The sequence below is a fragment of the Pleurodeles waltl genome, chromosome 2_2 (assembly GCF_031143425.1).
Source record: "Pleurodeles waltl isolate 20211129_DDA chromosome 2_2, aPleWal1.hap1.20221129, whole genome shotgun sequence".
NCBI classification, from domain to species: domain Eukaryota; kingdom Metazoa; phylum Chordata; class Amphibia; order Caudata; family Salamandridae; genus Pleurodeles; species Pleurodeles waltl.
This window is the reverse complement of record NC_090439.1, coordinates 99093014-99110536: the sequence shown is the minus strand read 5'-3', so window position 1 is coordinate 99110536 and position 17523 is coordinate 99093014.

Here is a 17523-nt window from a genome sequence, read left to right as displayed (position 1 = left end):
GAAGAAAGACATGTTGAGTGCATGGATTACCGCTACCGATGGTGGACAAGACAGACACAGAAGCCCCCTGCACTACGCCGCGCTCTTAGGCTCTAGAGTGCAATTCCTAGAAAATGGCCTACAAGGCTATGGACGACATCTGCACACATAGATGACACAGGGGCATGAATAGCTGTACTTGGCACTCTACAGAGGTGGGGTGGGGGGGCCACAGGGCCATGCCTTATGGAGGGGCCTAGCCTACGGAACTCGCCCTGGCCTAGGGAAACCCACAGCCCTCCTCCCCCACCCAGACAACTCCACTGCGCGCAAAGTCAGCAGAATGATAATGTACTCACCCCCTTGTGTCTGCTGTGATGCCCTCAAGTGCCCATCCAACTCCGGGTAGGCCACCGCCAGGATCCTGAACATCAGGGGGGTCATGGTTCGACTGGCACCCCTCCCACGTTGGGAGGCCATCCCCAGCTTAGCCTCCGCTGTCTTCTTGCTCCAGCGGCGAATGTCCTCCCATCTTTTCCGGCAGTGGGTGCTCCGTCTGTGGTAGACCCCCAGGGTCCGGAAGTCATTGGCGATGGCACGCCAAATATTTTTCTTCTGGTGGGAGGTGACATACATGAAATGTACAGGGAAAGAGGATAAGTCATTACCAACGGCACCGTCAAAGTGAGTGGCCCCCAACCCTACCCTTTCCATGTGGCACATGCACCCACCGTCTTTCATGCACGCAGCACTCTGCCCCCTTCCTTCTTACATCCAGCCCTCTCCACACAGGCATTGCCCATACAACATACTTCCTGTGTACTTACCTGTTTGTCTGGAGGACCGTAAAGTAGCGTGTACTGGGGGAAGACCCCATCGACGAGCTTCTCCAACTCCACCGATGTGAAGGCAGGGGCCGTTTCCCCAGATGCACAAGCCATTGTCTCTTCCAGACCGAGGTCACAGCAGCACTTGCAGTGTAGGTCCTCTCCTGTCGAAGATCAGGTATCGAGTGATTAAACAGATAGAAAATGTCGGTCACGTCCGCAGCGGTGCGTACCATCACAGCCGGCATACATCGTCTTTGGCTCCTGTGACCCATAGGGTCCAATGTTAACCAATGCAGCATTGCGCTGCGGTCTCCGACCGCCTACCGCGACGGTGTACAACGCCAGCGCAGTTACCTCACATCCCATTGTCCCACTTTAGAGGTCAGGCAGCCGCCATTTCAGGGGCCCACATGGCCTAATTTCCAACTGCATCACACATACCTAGGCCTAGTCTCAACGCACATACAGGCCACATTTTGTGCAAGATTGGTGTTCTGTGTAAACTGTGGGTACATACCTCTGAGTTGTTTGACTCTGTGGTCGCTGTTGTCCTTCATAGGCACCGTCCGCTGGGACATGTGAGGAGATGGCGGAATCCTCCGGTGTACCGACCGCTGGTGGACCTGTCGACAATGCAGGAGCCACATTTGATAATCACCTACAGGTTTGACCATGCCAAAATCCAGGAACTGTGTACCCAGTTGGAGCCAGACCTGATGTCAGCAATCCGCCATCCCACAGGAATCCCCCCTCAAGTGCAGGTGCTATCAGTGCTCCATTTCCTTGCAAGTGGGTCTTTTCAAACAACTGTGGCCATGGCATCAGGGATGTCCCAGGCTATGTTTTCCAATGTATTGTCCAGAGTGTTGTCTGCCCTGCCGAAACACATGCGGAGCTACATCGTTTTCCCTCAGGTGGAGGATTTGCTTACAGTGAAAGGTGACTTCTATGCCCTTGGACATATCCCCAACATCATAGGTGCCATTGATGGGACCCATGTGGCTTTGGTCTCCCCCCCACAGGAGTAAACAGGTGTACAGAAACCGGAAGAGTTATCATTCAATGAATGTACAGATGGTATGTTTGGCTGACCCGTACATCTCCCATGTGAATGCCATGTTCTCCGGCTCAGTGCATGACGCCTACATCCTGCGGAATAGCAGCATCCCTTATGTGATGGGTCAACTCCAGAGGCACTGTGTGTGGATATTAGGTGAGCCCCTGGAAGCAAGACTGTGGGAATGGTTGTCTGGGGTTGTCCCTACAGGTTAGTGTGTGTCTAACAGTTGTCCCTCGCCATTTGCAGGTGACTCTGGCTACTCCAACCTGTCATGGCTACTGACCCCAGTGAGGAATCCCAGGACCAGGGCAGAGGAACGCTACAATGAGGCCCATGGGCGAACTAGGAGGGTGATCGAGCAGACCTTCGGCCTCCTGAAGGCCAGGTTCAGGTGCCTGCATATGACAGGTGGATCCCTATTCTACTTACCAAAGAAGGTGTGCCAGATCATGGTGGCCTGCTGTTTGCTTCACAACTTGGCTTTGCGACGACAGGTGCCTTTTCTGCAGGAAGATAGTCCAGATGGCGGTGTTGTGGCAGCTGTGGAGCCTGTGGACAGTGATGAGGATGAAGCAGAGGAAGAAGACATGCAGAACACGGACTCTGTGATCCAGCAATATTTCCAGTGAAACACAGGTGAGAATACATTGCTGCCTACTACATGTACTTTTACACTACTACCTCTATCCTGTCTGTCGTTTTCACCCAGTGTATGGTCACTGAGTTGTCACTTTCCCTTACGGTTTCACTGGTGTGGTTCCCAACGTGTGTCATCTGCTTAGAATCCTCATGGACTAGAGCTGTGTGACATAGGTATGTTGACATTACTATTTCAAGAACATTTTGTCACTGTAATTGCAAATACACTATTTCGAAATCACAGGCAGACTCCAGATCTTTTTGTGCTTTAGGTGTGTTTATTTAAATGCAAAATATTGGAGGGGGAAGTTAAATGGTGAGGGGTGATGGCAGAGGAGTGTCCATGGTAGAGTCCAGTCTATTAGTCTCATAGGTGCATTGCCCATATGGGCATAGGAAGTGGAGCTGGGGCAGCTTAAATATGGACAGTGTGACAAAGTGGGACAGTGCGATGACAATCAGGGTGGTCTCATTTCTTGGCGGGGATCTCGGCATCGTGCTCTGTCTTGTTCCTGGATCTCAGGGACTGTTTGCGGGGTGGTTCTCTATCTGCAGGGGGTGGGGTGCCGGTGTGGTGGTCCTGTGGCGGGGAGTCCTGTCCACTAGCGCCGGCGGAGGTGGTGGCCAGTTAATCGTCCATGCTAGTGTCAGGGGCCCCTTGGAGTGCCACAGTGTCCCTCCTGGTGTTGAGTACTTCCTTCAGCACCCCTATGATGGTGCCCAGGGTGGAGCTGATGGTTCTCAGTTCCTCCCTGAAGACCAAATACTGTTCCTCCTGCATGCACTGGGACTCCTGAAACTTGGCCAGGACCATTGCCATTGTCTCCTGGGAGTGGTAGTATGCTCCCATGATGGAGGAGAGGGCCTCGTGGAAAGTGGGTTCCCTTGGCCTGTCCGCCCCCTGTCGCACGGCAGCCCTCCCAGTTCCCCTGTGTTCCTGGGCTTCCGTCCCCTGGACCATGTGCCCACTGCCACTGCCCCTATGTCCCTGTTGTTGTTGGGGTGGTGGGTTATCCTGGGTTCCCTTTAGTGGTTGACACACAACTGATTGACGTGTCCTGGGGACGGAGGTATGGGCCCGCTGGGTGGGTGCTGTGCTGGTGTTTCCAGAGGGGGGAAGGTATGTGGTGGCCTGTGCCTGTGTGAGGGGAACCGACTGTCCCGATGCCCATGATGGTCCGGGCTGGTCATCTAGATCCAGTTGGACAGAGGTGCTGTCATCACTGTGGGCCTCTTCTGTTGGTGGAGTGGACATGTCTGGACCCTCCTGTCTGGTGACGTTGGGTAGTGGTCCTGCAGGGGTGGAAAGGCATGATTATTGCATCTGTGTGTGGCATGGTGTCCAATGTGTGGGTGACCGTGTACCCCAGTGCTTTGATTCCTGTGTGGGAGCTTGTGTGATGATGGTTTAGGGGGGTGTATGGGTGTGTGCAGTGGGCATGCTTTAGTGATGGGTGTCCATGCATTGTTGTTGCATGCAGAGCTTGGTGTTGGGATGTGTTGTTTGTGATATTGGTACATTGGTGAGGAGTTGGAGTGATAGGGGTGAGGGCGAGGGTGGGGGTATGTGATAGCATGCAGGTAGTGTGGGGGATGTAATAGTTAAGATTTGACTTACCAGAGTCCATTCCTCCACCATCTCCTGCGAGGCCCTCAGGATGCATAATCGCCAAGACCTGCTCCTCCCATGTTGTTAGTTGTGGGTGGGGAGGTGGGGGTCCGCCGCCAGTCTGCTGAACCGCCTGGTTGTGTCTTGAGACCACGGAACGCACCTTCCCCCATAGGTCGTTCCACCTTTTCCTGATGTCCTCCCGATTTCTTGGGTGTTTTCCCACTGCATTGACCCTCTCGACTATTCTTCGCCATAGCTCATCTTCCTTACAATTGAGGTGTGCTGCACCTGGGATCCAAATAGCTGTGGCTCTACCTGGACGATTTCCTCCACCATGACCCTGAGCTCCTCCTTTGAGAACCTGGGCTGTCTTTGCCGTGCCATGGAGTGGTGTAGGTGATGTGTGGGGTGGTGTGTGTGGTGATTAGTGTGCTGATATGTAGTGGGGTGTTGTGTGAGGTACGTGGAAGTTGTGTGGGTTATGGTGTTGTGTGCCTGTGGATGCTAGTTTGTTGATGGTGGTGTCTCTCTCTGGCCTTCGGTTGTGGGTTTTGGTCGTAGGGGTTTGTGGGTGATGTGGGTGTGTGTTTTATATTTTATTGGGTGTGTGGGAGTGGTGTGTGTATGTGTATCAGGTATGTGTATTTCAAATTGTCCAATGTGGTTCTGTTTTGTAAAAGTGTGTGTATTTTGAGCGCGGCGGTGTGTACCGCCAATGGAATACCACGGTTGAAAGACCGCCGCGTGGATTCGTGTGTCGTGATAGTGTGGGCGTATTTCTGTTGGCGTGACGGTGGAGGTTTTGTTTTCGCCAGTTTATCACTAACCTTTGGTGTGGCGGACTTGTGTGGGTGTCTGAATTTTGGCGGTTTCTGGCAGTGGGTCATAATGACCGTGGCGGAATTCCGTGGCTGCAGCGGTGTGTTGGCAGTCTTCTGCACGGCGGTAAGCGCCTTTTACTGTCAATGTTGTAATGACCCCCTATGTTTCCAAGTCTAAGTATGTTTGAAGTCCAGAGTGTCTCCAAAGTGTTCCAAATTGTGGGGAAAATTCCACTGTACTTATACTCAGTTTTGCAAAGGTTTAACAAAAAGGGGGAGGAGAGGTTCCAACCAGTTAAAACTAGTCCTGGGAGTGCCCAAATATCAGTTGGGGGTAAACAAGCCCTTTTTGTGAGGCCAGGGCACAGTCTTTACAAATGCTAGTGTGCCCCGCCTCCTCTTCTCTCAACACTGGAAGACCATTCAATATGTAGATGCACCTCTGTGACACCTCTACACTCCCTGTGTGCAGCCTGTCTGAAAAGTCTGCGCAAAACCCAATTGTCACTCTGCCCAGATGTGGATCGGAGTCAAGCTGCAAAACACCAGAGTCATAAGCACAGATAAATGCTCACCTTCTAGAAGAGGCATTTCTGTAATGATAATAAAAAACCCACCTACACCAGTAATCAGCATTTATCACAACCATTGCAACCATCACAAACATGCCTACACTACCCCTCTTAAATCAGACAATACCCCCAAGACATAAGGCAGGGCATTTCCAATGCAATCCTTTGAGGAGGCAGCATTCACAGCAGTGAGAAACCAAATAGGCTGTTTGCCACTACCAAAACAGCCAACGCTACCAGGAACATGCCCTGCCTCCTACCTACAAAGCACCCTGCCCATAGGGCTAGCTATTGCCTACCTTAGAGGAGACTTAAATGTAGTAAAAGGGGAGTTCTGGGCCTAGCAAGTAAATTTAGATACCAGGTACCTGTGGCAGTAAACTGCGCATGCAAGCCCTGCACTAGCAGGCCTGAGACAGGTTTGAAAGGCTACTTCAGTGGGTGGTGCAAGCAGTGCTCAAGGCTCACTAGCAGCATTTAACTTACAGGCCCTGGTTATAGGAATACCACTGTACAAGGGACTTACAGGTCAATTTAATGTGCCAACTAGGTATAAGCCAATCATACTAACTTTAGAAGGGAGAGCACCTGCACTTTAGCACTCATCAGTAGTGATAAAGTGCTCAGAGGCCTAGAGGCAAGAGCAAGAGGTCAGAAACAATAGGAGGAAGGAGGCAAAAAGTCTGGGGATGAACCCACAAAAAGAGCCAGGTCCAACACTATTCTATTCAGTGCTTATGACGATTGATGAGGATTCCCTGGAAGAGAAGGACAAATTGCTTACCTGTAATCCTACTTCTCTATTAGGAAAATCCTCAACAAAGTTATAAGCAACCTATCCACCTTCCGGGACTGAAGCCATTTTTGCTCTCAACAATTGCCTGTATACAGAATCCTTTACTTTTTCAGAAAAATGACCTGACCAAACTGTCACCTGTGGGGCATGATAGGAGACAGGTGCAATGTGAGATTCTTAAAGGCACAGAGTAGCTTATTGACCAATGGTCCCACGCTTGGATCCTCAGTACTGGTACGCTGCTCCCAACCTCTGAGCCCTTGGCTTGAGCCTACTGCTTGCCTGCTGTCCTTCTCAGTGGAGAGCACTCAAGGTCTCCCCCGCCCTGAGTTAGCTCCCAGCTATATACATTCTTGTCCTCTGGGTAATTAGTTTTAGTTGAAGGGTTTAGTTTTACTTTTGATTTTGACTTTTAGTTTAATCAGTCACTTGTTCTCAGTTCACCGTCCTGCTCTTCCTGCTCCCGCCTTTTGTCCCACCCTGCCACCACCTCCCGCACACCCTTCCCACCTCAGTACTACTTATGGAGGCGGATGCAATGTCACACGCAGTAGGTGTGCCAAGGGCAAGCCCATCAGTGCCCGTCCATGCCTGAACTGTTCCAAGAGCCGGAACCCTGGCCCTTCCATCATCCTCTGCTACATCGCCAAGAAGCTCCTGGCCCTAGAACCTGATGCCAGAACAACAACTGCTTCAGTGCCTCACAACACTCAACCAAAGGAGTTTTCCCTGTAACATCTACCACTTCTCCTGACGAACAAGACTTCCACCCTATGCAAGATTCTGCACGAACAAGTCCATACTCGCGCCAGCACCCCTCAGGTGCATCCTGCTCAAAGCCTGCTTGCTCTGCAGGCACACCATAGAGGTCTGGGTCACCATCTCCCCCCTCACCACTGATAAGGCCTTCTTCACAGAATCTTGGCTCAGCACAACCGTAAACCCCAACAATGCCCACCCGCTACAAGATGATTTACAAAGACTGTGCAAGCAAATATGGGGGAGGAATCACCATAATCTTCAAGGAAACCATCCGTTGCACCATCACCAATGACAACCCAAAACCCCGAATGGAACACTCCAAATTCCAACTACATATAGATGCCAAGACCACAATAAGGGACACCCTCATCTACCCACCACCAGGACCCTATCCAGTGTTCTGCAACACCATCCCTAACCTCATCGCCCCCCCGGCCATAGATTACAAGCACTTCATCCTCCTCGGTGATCTCAGCTTCCACATTGGCGACCCCAAAGACACCAACACCACTACCCTCCTCAAGAACCTCAACAACATCTGCCTCACCCAACTAGTCAATGCACCCACTCACAAAGCTGGACACACACTCAACGCCATCTTCAGCTCCAGTAAAAGAATCAAGTTGACCTACAACACAGAGCTGACCTGGACTGACCACACCATTGTCCACTTTACATTCTCTGGCAAAGATCAACACGCAGCTACCAAAATGAACGAGGCCACCAGGTGGGGAAAATTAGTAAAATGCAATGGACCCAATCCCTCAGCACCTCACAACCCAAAACCTCAGCAGGTCTAAACCAGGCCGTCCAGATCTTTGCCACCTGGACCACCGACTGCATCGATGAAATCGCCCCACTGAAACCAGCTAAATCCATCAAAACCTCGAAACAATCCAGCAGGTGCACCCAAGAGCTCCAACTCTAGAAGCATTATCGAGTCTCCTAAGACTCCTCCGATACATCCACATACGTGGCATCCCACAACAAATTTCACTGACTCATCAAAGTAGCCAAGGGAGCAGGCATCACAATCCACGTCAACTCCGTAGACAACCACATTAAGGAACTTTTTAAGATCATCAAGGACTTCATCAGCCCCCCGCCACAGAGAAACCCATCCTCCTCTCCCAGGAACTCTGTGATTCCCTCTTGGACTAATTCCATAGCAAGATAACCACCATCTACAACTTCAACTCCCAACCTCAGTTTTTTCAACCATGAGCAACCAGGAAGCATAGACAAACACTCACTACCTGGACCCCTCTCCCTGCCCAGACCTCCATGACCATCATGTCCTCCATCCAGTCTGGGATCCCCACCAACTCTTGCCCTCACTATCTCTTCAACCTCAGTACCAACCCTATCAGCATGGAACTTCCCAACATTCTCAACACCTCCATTTCCACAGAAACTTTCCTAGATGAATGGAAACATGTGGAGGTCAGTCCCCTCCTAAAAAGCTCTTGGCAGACCCCAGCAACCCCAAAAATGACTGATCTCCCTTCTCACTTTTCCCACGAAAGTACTAGAGAAGGTCATCAACAAACAACTCACCAAATACCTGGAACTCAACTAACTCCTCAACTCATCTCAATCTGTATTCTGTGTAAACCACAGCATGGAAACTGCACTTATCGCTGCCACAGATGATATAAGAGCCCTCCTTGAACATGAAGAAGCTGCTGCCTTGATCCTTCTTAACCTCTCAGTGGCATTTGACACTGTCTCCCACTACACCCTCATCAACAGACTCCACTCCATCAGCATATAGCAAAATGTATCAAATGTATCGCCTCCTTTTTATCTGGATAATCGCAGAGCACATGACTTCCCTCCCTTCTCCTCCTCACCTAAGGACATCTCCTGCTGCATACCTCAGGGATCCTCCCTCAGGCCCACCCTGTTCAACATCTACATGACACCCCTGAAGTGTAGTCAGCTTTTTTCTTGTCTTGAATAACTTGAATTGTGCTGTCATGATTTTGTAAGAAAAGTAAAAGAAATCTGCCAATTTTTTACATCTCCTATAGGCTGCAGTGATACATATATATGTAAAAAACACAGAAAGCCGGAGTTAAGGTGCTATAATGCGGAGGTCAAAGCTGGGGCTCTGGTAGCCAATTCGTAGAACAGAACAAATTCCATGAATCATCGATAACTCAGACTCTCCTGGTTTGCAGTGGAAATCTATTTGTTAGGACAAGTAGGTCCTCCTCCAACATGTTTCGGCCGCAGCTTTGATCACGGCAAATAACAGAAACCAGAGAAACTTGACTTCTTGACTTGAGGAATTTGTGCTGCTATATATATAGAGAGAGTTTTTTTTCCCCAGACACTAGTTGGTTCTTCACTGGCTTCCTTCATCTGATACCATTCTAAAGGATCACCCTTTGCATCTTTTGAGTTTAGTGGGTATATACTGTAATGTTAATATCCTTGTTCAGCTTGTTCCAGGTTAATGTGCTCAAATTGTCTGTTATGCTTTCACTTTACAAATGATAAGTATGTAGATGAGATTAGATTATCAATGTTCAAATCTAAATATATATATATATATATATATATATATATATATATATATATATATATATATATATTTAGAAATAGATATAGGTTTAGATATATGTATTTGTGCTATTATATACTATTATATATATGAATTTATTTGCACAAAATCATAGCAATTCAGCAGTTAGAGTTATGGTTAGCTAATGTAAATATAACTTGTGCTATATGGTAACTATAACTATATATATATGTATATGTGTGTGTGTGTGTATATATATATATATATATATATATATATATATATATATATATGTATGTTTTACCAAGTGGCTGTTGCCACTAAGTATTTATAGGTAGGACCATGTTTCCAAAGACAAGGCATTTTTTGGCTTGCCTATGTCTGTGGCACCGTTTGACGAATCTTCATGAAATTTTCCAAAAAATGTGTTTTGGTAAATCTTGTTGCATACCTAAAGTTTTGGGGTTATCTGTCAAGTGGGGGTATAGAAAAATGGGGGGTCAAAATAGTTGTGTTTCCCATGTTAATTCCCATAGGACCTTTAGACACATCTACAGTCTGCACCACTGGACAGAATTGCACCAAATTTGGCAAAAAGCATGCTTTTGCTACGCAGATTACCTCTCGCTGGGTTGCAGTTGAATGAAGCCAGCTTGACTCATGACATCGGGCTGGTCCATTTATGGAGCTTTTTATTAAAGTTGCTTCAAACTTCTCTGAACTTCTGGATCTTCTGCCAGAAATCTGTTTTGGGTTCTTGGAGTGTCCACAAACTTGATCCAAGGTTCCAGAAGCTCTGAGTTGCTCCTTGGAAGTTGGGACTACAGGTCCAATAATGTACCTGATCAGAATCCTCAAATGGACACAGGAAGCTGGCCAGCTGGGCTATTCTTGCAGGACTTGTTGCAGGGGGCTCTAGTCAGTTCCTTTGTACAGGTTGCTTACAAGGAGTCTACTCCTGGAGTTGCAGAAGCAAGGCACAGTCCTTTTCTTGTTGAAGCCTAAAGTGTGTAACTGGTGCAGTCCTTGTGAGTGCAGTGTCCAGCTGCAAACCAGGGGTCCAGAAGGGCAGTATTTCTTCTTCCTTCCAGTATCCTCTTCCAGCAGGGATCTGACTTGTGGGGCAGCTCTGCATATTTATCTTTGCTCCTGGGGATGAGAAGCAGGGGGGTGCTCCTGTCCCATAGAGTGCAGGCCACCACTCTCATTGGTGACCGCTTCCAGGAATGCTTGGCAAAATTAAAACCCAGAGAGCAACATTCTTTAAAAATTCAGTCTTATAATTTAAATCTGGCTGAGTCTACCCACTGGTGTGTTAAATTCATCTTAACACACCCCTTCCAGACCCTCTCCTAATCTAATCAGTGGGGCTCCCAGTTGTCTGTGGATGCAGGAAATGAGGGTGGCCCAGTTTCTGTCCCAAGTGGTTCCCCTCCTCTGAAGACCAGTTTGGCTACTCTTTCCCCATGCTGCTCTGCCATCTGCTGCAGCAGTTCTCCGTCCCCCAGAGGCTTCCCTTGTGTCAGCCCAGGCCACTTCACACCTCATTAAGCTAGCGTACATCAGGCTGCCAGAGACTGACCAATCAAGAAAGTGCACTACAGGGCTGAATTTGGTAACTCGCAGAAAGAGTTCTAAAACTCTTTCCCTGTTCTAGTTATATTAAATTAAACATTGGCAAATTGTTGGACTTATTATAACATTTAGGCCCATATTTATGGAATGTTAGTGTCACTTTAGTGCTCACTTAACTCCATATTTATATTTGGACGCAAGACCCACCTAGGATCAAAATATTGGAGATAGCACCATTTTTATGAAGCGACAACCTACCTTGCGTCTCATTGCAAAATTAGATGCAAGGTATATGTTCCCATCCAAAAAATTACAATAGCCCTCTAGTGCCATATTTACCCCAAAATGTAAACATGACACATACCAAGGAAGCGGACTGCAAAAATTATGCTAAGTCTGATTTGCGTAAAAATGTAACGCCTGGTCAGACCAGACATAAAAGAGGCCCACACACCACCACTTCAGGAAAACACACAGAAGGAGCATTTGCAACCTCCAGGACAACATGGAAGTGGTACTGCTCCAGCTTGGCACACGCTGCAGACATCAGAGAAGACAGCAGGTCCCTCCACCACCACCACAACAACCCCAAACACCACCACAGCAGCCACAAAGGAATCGCAGAAGGCAGGAGAGTATCTTCAAAAAGCAGACAACCATTCTTGGGCTCAGGGAACAAGATGTCAACAGGATGTAACAAGTGAACAGGAGTCCATTGTACGCCTGCTGCACCAGATTGCGGCACACATCACAGCAAGGGTGAAAACTCGGACAACTATTCCACCCATGACAAAACTCCTCACTGTCCTTCATAATTGGTATCTGGACCTTTTCCGAAAATGGGCGCACAAGTGGCTGGTATGTCCCAGCCATCCTTCTTGGTCTTCCTACCTAAGGTCCTGGACACAATCATACATCTCACACCCCACCATATATGCTTCCCAAACACACAGCAACTGCAGCAGGAGACCAAGCAAGGTTTCTATTAAATTGCTTGGTTCCCGCATGTGCTGGGTGCAATGGACTGCACCCATGTCCAACTAATACCACCTGCAGCAATCGGGCATCTATATAGGAACCACAAGTACACCCATTCGTTCAATGTGCAGGCCATTGTGTTAAAATGAGGCAAACACACCACTACTTCAGGAAAACACACACAAGCAACATCACAGACCAACAGGACAACATGGAGGAGCTACTGATGCAGCTTGCAAGACAATGCCGAGCACAGGACCAATGGCAGCAGCTACCACCACAACAACCCGGCCCACAAAGGCAACGCAGAAGGCAGGAGGGACTTTTTAGGAATAGGACAACCCTCCATGGCCTCAGGGAACAGGACATCATCCGAAGGTCTTGACTCAACTGGCAAGCCACACAGTAGCTGCTGCGTCATTTTGCGCCACAACTAACAGCTAACTGGCAGACACTCCACAACATACCACCGGTGGCCAAGCTGCTAGCTGTCCTGCATATGTTGGCAAGTGGCTCCTTCCAGACAACGGGTGCCCTAGTTGCTGGTATGCCACAGCCTCATTCTTGGCATTCCTGCGCAAGGTGTTACATGCCATAGTCTCCCTCACACCCCGCCACATCAGCTTCCTCAACACCCAGCAGAAGCAGCAGGAGATAAAACAGGGCTTGTATCAATTCCATGGCTTCCTGCATGTGCTCGGTGCAATTGGCTGCACTCATGTCTGGATCGTCCCACCTGCAGCAACAGAGCACCTATTCAGGAACAGAAAGCACATGCATTCCATCAATGTGCATTCACAAACATCTTGGCCATGTATCCTGGGAGTGTCCATGATTCATTCATATTCCACCACAGCAGGATCAATCAGTACTTCCAGGACTGACAATATGGCAATAGCCTTCTTGACGGTAAGTCAATAAACCTAGCAATATACACACAGCATAACAACCATGTAGGACACACAAAACATACACCACTACATTGACACGTGGGCAGGCTGATACTGGTAGTTACGTTGTACACCCTGACACAATGGGATACACACCTCTGGACAAATGATGGCTGCCACAAACATTAGCAGCCACTCTAGAGCAACAAGGGACTAATGTCAAAGCCCACAGTGGCAATGCCATTGCCTGCACTGGAAGTACAACTTGGAAATGAACCATTTACAATAACATTAGGCCACATAGTCAATCGGCCTCCCTCCCAAGCAGTATGTAGCGTGGAAGGGGTGTGCAATGTGTGTTGCAGCAGGTCTCACACCACGAGACACATAGCATGATGATGCTGACTCAGATATAGGTGACACAGAGATACTGAGACAGTCCCAACATCATACATCACTCCTGGGGTGCCCTTTCCAGGTGGCAATAAGGAAGTGGACTGTGCTATGAACACATATTGATGTGTCACCAATGCAAACTGCACACTGCTGCACACACTGAAAGAGCTAATTGTCCATATAAATTGCATATGTACAGGGAGATGACCCTTCCTGCACAGATATACCTACCTCCATGAGGCAGTTAGCCAGGTTCCCTGGAGCAAGTTCGGTAGTTTAGGTGCACGGATGTACATGAACTACTGGCAGACGGAACAACAAAGGCTTGCCTAGAAACAAGTCACATATGAGACAATTGTGCATTGTCAGTACTGAACAGCTCAGTGCTGCCAACTTATGGAGATGTGTTGTGCATTGTCACCTAGCCAAATCAAAGGGCCTCACTTTCTCATTTAATATGCAATTACAAATGTCTAAATAGATGGGATATCCAGGTCATGTAGTGCAACCATGTTACCACCACATCTGAATCCATTGTGTGTGTGGATGTATCATGTCCCCTCCAGTGAAAGCACACTAAAACATGTTGGATACTACACAACGCATAGTACATATATACTAACCAACAGTTCAGAAAAAAATCATAGATCCCATGTCAATGACCCAAACACAAGTTTTCATATCAAACAACCCAGTGCAAATAAAACCTCACAGAAGCCCAGGATCTCACACAATAACACAAACACATATGAGTCACAGACGACACAAAATATCAACTGCCATGCTACTTGAATTTCCTGTTGCAATCACTGACAAAATACTCACTCCTATTAACTTAGCAGCACATCAGGGTTACAGAATACAGCCGTGGATCGTGACCCCATTACCAAACCCAAGCACAGCAGCAGTGCATGGCAATAATGAGGCACATCGGAGGACAAGCACCATTGTGGAAAGGACCTTTCGCATCCTGAAGTCCAGATTCAGGTGCCTGGACATCACAGAGGGCAGCCTCCTATTCGACCCACATATTGTGTGTAAAATTATACTTACCTGTGCTATCCTGTGCAACATTTGTGTGAGGAGGAACATCCCATTATATGAGCCAGACCCAGAACTCCCTGAGGAAGAGGAGGAGGATGGTGGGAGGGAAAATGAGAGGGAAAAGCAGAACACAGCTGCAGGAATGTGCTGCAGACAGCAAATTGTCCACAACTTTTTCACATAATAGTCACTCTACACACCTTGTTAAGATATGTAAATAAACACCTTACTTGATCACACAATCCTGCTCTGGTTTCTTCATTCTCCATCACATGTTCCTTAGGAATGTGAGTATTACCTCAGGGAGCATGTTACAAAGACAAATCTGTCTACTTCTGATACAACATCACGTGTGATGCGTATGATTGTACAGCAAACATCACACACATATAAAAAATACTCACCTCTTGAATTTCACGTATGAAGGACAAAATCAATGGACCATTGCATATGACTCATATCCACGTTGCCAACACGGTCTACTGTAGCACATGACACACAAATATGGCATCTCCAATCATAAGGTAAATAAGCACCCAATATGTGAGCCAGTCGGTGTGAAATATCAGTGGAAACAGGAATGTATGAACTGACATTAGTAAATGTGACACTTGCAATCTCTGCAAGGAGTTTGTGTGACAAGGGGGGCATAATTTGTGAAAATGGATAGCATGAGTATCCCAGGTATGACATGCAATGTTCACAACACATGCCCTGCGCAGTCCATCCCTGGAAATCAGTCCTGCCACTGCCATGTGTTATGTCTCCGCCCTCCTATCTCTAGGCGGTGCTGTAAACTGACTATTTATACCCTGGGAATCATCATTAACACTTACCCAGAATCCCTTTCTGACTCCTATTTGATTCCCTTTTCCATATGGCATGCTATAGAAGAACTAAATTAGCTTCCATGGACTTCAGGCCCCAAATGGCACTGCCTGGCAGTCGGTAAGACATGTAATCTTCTGTCCATTGCTTCTTAGGGGAAAAATCTGGTTGTCCCTTTATATTGGATTCTCTCCTCTAGGACTTGTGAGAGACAAGCTGCACACACCTATGACCTCTCTTGTGCAGCCTAGCCATGTGACTCTGCCCTGGCCTTGCTGCTGCCTGGAACTGCTTATAAGCTGCCATTCCCTGATGCTCCTCGTTGAGCACTGGAGTACAATTCCTTTATGTTCCAGACCACTTGTTGGATTGGGTTACAGTCCTGATTCAGCCTGAACCTGCTCTCTATTTTCCCAGTCCTGTTCCTGCTTGTTCCAGTCAGAGTCTGCTCCCTGTTTCTCAGCCTTGTTCCTATTTGTTTCAGCCAGAGCCTGCTTCCTGTGTCCCAGCCCTGTTTCTGCTTGTGCGTCAGCCTGAGCCTGTCCCTGCTCCTGGCTTTGCCTCCTAGTTTGTTCCTTCTGTTTCTCTTTCCTATTGGTTTATCGTGTCTGGTAAGTGTACTATCAGTTCTCACCTGGCAGAAGTGTTGTCCTTTGTACTTGGGTTGGCACCTGGTTTCCAGGAGGCAAATCTAGTCCCTATCCTTTGTCTAGTTTTGCATGTACTTCTTAGCACCTAACAGTGACAATGTGCTATGGCTGTTTTCCAGGAATGGCCACTGTGTCTCCAGCTGGACCCACAAGGGCTAATGTTAATAGGTAAGTACAATCCTTGTTTGTGCCCTAAGGGACCAGAGACAGATTCGCTTCTGCTGCCTCCTTTTCTGTGTAGCTTGCGTGGTGACTATCTGTAAGAGTAATCTGCACAGAGGCATTGACGTTCCCTGTTGCTGTGTAAAGTTCTGAGCCGTGCCCTGTGTACAGCCTTAGTGATAACCCCAGGGTGTTTGTCCATCACTGACCTGTTCCATATTTGTTCATTCTCAAGTTGCTCTGCCTTCACTTTCCTGTTTTCTCTGCCTTACCATAGCTGTCCTTTCCCCTTGTACGCCTTTAGCTGCGCTTTTGCTTTGGTATACTACCTCCCTTGCAAGATACTCTATGAACTCAAGGGGTGGCCCTAACAGAGTCCTGACTAGACCGGCCTGAAACAGTGACACCATGGAGCCCAATCCTGACACATGGTACACATGCCCACACACTTGAACTGGACTCTTCTGTGGAATGCACATCTGAAAATATGAGAACACATGCAGCCAGGGGAGCAGGTCCACCACAGTAACACAAGTAACATAGGTAATTGTAATGAGTCAAACTGACGTGTACCAAACATTTTATGCGTGGAATTAAGGCACAGTGCCTCAAACACAGTACGTACCAAACATGTACACATGTCAGACATTTTTGTAGTCCACACACAAGTCACCCTGAGGTCGTAACCAACAATTAATGACATATGAGGGGTAACATATCCTACATAGCACTCATCAGCCATCCTCAATAATACCTGAGTTTTGTTTGTTGTGTGAAATGTAATTTCCCCTAAGTCAAACAACTACACACATCACATGTGTCAACACATGTTACAAACACATACCATGACTGTTGTAGATCACTGATTGCCATCAGATGTAGACACACATTTGGAAAACATTCATACATTTGCATGGCATCCAAAGTATTGCATGCCATTCTTTCAGAAACACACACATCGTTATTGCAGATCATTCACACCCAAAACACAAAGTTGCATGCTCTACCATATGTGGCCAAACACTATATTGCACACTGCAGGCCATACTATCATATCTTCACGTTGATACAATGTGCATCCATGTTAAATATAAGAATATCATGTAATTAAAGGCAGAGCCAAAAATAATGACACAAATGCGACGAAAACTGCCACAAACGCAAGCTAACCAAACATGGGCCCTTAGCGTGAATTCCACCTGCCCACCACAACCCTGCAGATATCCATTGAAATTGAAATATACAGGTAATGTGTGGTATTTTGCTGCACATGTAGGTGATGCGTTGAAAATATTCACGCAAACATTATATTCATTAAAAAAATACACACATGATGGAAAACGGGCCTTAAAGGGGACAGGTGTGATGTAATAGGAATTCCTGTTTACAGGCATGGTAC